The sequence below is a fragment of the Chaetura pelagica genome, unplaced genomic scaffold (assembly GCF_000747805.2).
Source record: "Chaetura pelagica isolate M959 unplaced genomic scaffold, ChaPel_1.0 scaffold462, whole genome shotgun sequence".
Classification (NCBI taxonomy): domain Eukaryota; kingdom Metazoa; phylum Chordata; class Aves; order Apodiformes; family Apodidae; genus Chaetura; species Chaetura pelagica.
In genome coordinates, this window is record NW_009952454.1 from 224,998 (window position 1) to 227,833 (window position 2,836).

General features: G+C 44.9%; 1 protein-coding gene across 1 annotated transcript in view; it reads left to right on the plus strand.

The window, feature by feature from the left end:
- Positions 1-2,836, plus strand: part of HOXB4 (homeobox B4) — a 17,088-nt gene that overhangs the window by 12,031 nt on the left and 2,221 nt on the right. The gene's annotated exons all lie outside the window — the stretch shown is intronic.

Genomic DNA, 2,836 nt, shown 5'->3' on the forward strand with positions numbered 1-2,836 from the left:
AGGCTGGGGGGCCCTGAAGGACCCCCCACTCCCCACCTCCAAACTGAGGTCGCTTTGAAATGGAAACGAGAGCGGGTGAATTTTGCTGTGAGAAACTTCCGCGACGTGGGGCGGTTTCCCAAGGAAAGGGAGAAAGGTGTGCGGGGGGCAGGGGGGTGGGGGGAGCGAGGGGCTGCCTTGAATTTGGGATCAGAGGAGGAGAGGGGGAGATTTCTTGGAGGTGTGGTGGGGGGAAGGTTTCTGGTAACGCTAGGGGTGCTGGTTTGCTGGCACCAAACCCCCTGTGTCACTGGGAAGGAAAATTAAAACCGATTTATTTTTTTTTGTTAAAGGATGTGGGAGGGGGTTAAAACCAGGGAATGGGCCTAGTTATTTCTATCCAGGCTCCGGTGTGGTGGGGGGAAGGTTTCTGGTAACGCTAGGGGTGCTGGTTTGCTGGCACCAAACCCCCTGTGTCACTGGGAAGGAAAATTAAAACCGATTTATTTTTTTTTGTTAAAGGATGTGGGAGGGGGTTAAAACCAGGGAATGGGCCTAGTTATTTCTATCCAGGCTCCTCTGCTGGGTTAGGAGATCACTAGGGTACCGGCTGAGAGGAAACACAACCAAAAGAAACCAGGAAAGGGTTTGGAAAAGGAGGAATAAAAATGTAAAAGATAAAAAGCAAAAGGATCCTAAGGGGATTCGTTCTGTAGTATGATTTTTAAGGCATCCCTCTACCCCCTGCACCAGTAGATTTGATTTGGCTTCTTATTTTGATGGCTGATTTTAGAGGGGAAGGTGAATTTTAGAGCCGTCCCCTGCAAGGTGGAGGTGCTGGTTGGTGGAGGTGGGAAAAGCTTTGCTCGCTGCCAAAAAAATAATTAAAAAGGCACTTTCATTTTGCTCCGCTTCTGCTGCTGGAACCCGGGGTGTTATTTAGGAGTTTAAAATGGTTTGGGGGTTGTTCTAAGTGCATTTGGGTTTATTTCTTTAAGTACTTCTTAGGGTTTTTGGGTTTGCCTGGTTATTCTAGGTTTTATCAGGAAAACCGACCGTTCACCTTAATGCATCTCAAAAATCTCGGGCGTTGTGTGTCCGGGAAGCTCCGGGATTGTCATTCTGGGCCGTTACTGTTTGTGGTAGGGAAACAAATAATATGCAGGAGTTTTCAAAATCTATGCAAGATATTTCCCAGGAATGTTAATGAAAGGGAAAGGCAGCTTTTATCCGACAGTATCTCCGCTCTGGCATTTAAATGCAATTAATTCGGGAGACGCTTGGCCAAAAAATGTTCTGCCTTTTGAAATACAAAAATAAAAGAAAAAGGAGGGGGGGAGGACGCTATACTTTTAATCTCTTGGGCAACTGTAATTTTAAACGAAATCTCAACATGATGCTACCCTCATTAGTTCCGAATGAAGGTTCATTACCTAGACAGTATGAATATTTTATTGCTTTATATCCCTTTTTCGGAAATGAAACGCCTTTGATCTTTTTCTCGGGTTGTAAAAAGAATTGCCTGTCATTAAAAAAAAAAAACCTGTCGTCCCATCTGCCTTTACATTCTGTATTCCTTTTCAGCTGGTTCTTTCTCTTTTTTTTTTTTCCCTCTCTCTTTTTTTCCCTCTCTCTCTCTCTTTTTTTTCCCTTCTTTTATTTTTTTTTTAAATAATTTCTCCACACACTCACGTATCAGCCCAAACCTGGGTTGACCTCCAAGAACGAAAACTGGATGAAATCTTGGCGCTGCGTATCAGGAAATAATGAGGAGGGGTTGAGGCTGGAGGAGGACGGAGCTGTGACATTTTGCTTTTTAAACGACGATTATTTGGATTCGAGTCTCGTTGTGCGTCTGTGCTTATAGATCAGCCCAGGAACTGATTTTTTCTTTTTTAGTATATATATATTTATTTATTGTTAGAACTAATGCATAAAGTCTGGAGAAGGAGGTAGAAAAGTTCTGAGTTTTCTAATCTGGTCTCAGCTATCCGGATCCTGAGCTGGTGCTTTAATTCATAGCGAGTCTTTCAGCCGTCTTTACCTATAGATTAATTCTTACTCTCTCGCGTCACAAAAGTTTAAACACACACACACACCCCCCACCCCGTTCTCCCCCCTTCCCCAGAAGATAATTATGGCGGTAGGCGAAGATCTCTGACCAAGGAGGACGCATCTGTCTTCTATATGTACCCTGTAGATCCGAATTTGTGTAAAGGAAGTTGGGTCACAAATTCGTATCTAGGGGAATATGTAGTTGACACAAACACTACAGGTCACAATCCCAGAAGGCATTAAAAAAAAAATCCAAAACAACCAAACAACAACAACAACAAAAACAACAACACCCAAAACCCATTCCCCACAAAGCACCCACAGCCCCAGAGCCCCCAGTAAAAGGGTGAAAACAAGGTGTTCACCAGAAACCCGCCTCATAGCCGAAAAGAAATACTTTGGATTTGACCTCAGCTCAACTCCAGCACTTCTGCGATAAACTTTATCATCACTTGGAGATAAAATCTGAGCTGCAAAGGCGGGAGGAGGAGGGGGTCAGGGGCGTTCTTAGCGCCCTTTGAGAGCTGGGATCCCACTAGTGCTCTAGTTTGTGTAATCTCAGCGCTGCTACCCACACAAAAAAATATTCTGCCTTTCTCTCCTGCCGCTTGCGAGGAGCTTATTGCGCGTTCCAGGCTGGAATGTTGAGGACCTGGGGGTGGCTTGGGAGGGCTGCTGGTTCCCTTCTGCTTTTTACAGCATCTTGATTACAAGAAGGGCGAGGCGAAGATGCTTTAGGACTTGGACTAATTCGCTTTTGTAATTGTTCATCAAGTCCTTGATTCCTTGCTTTCCCCCCCCC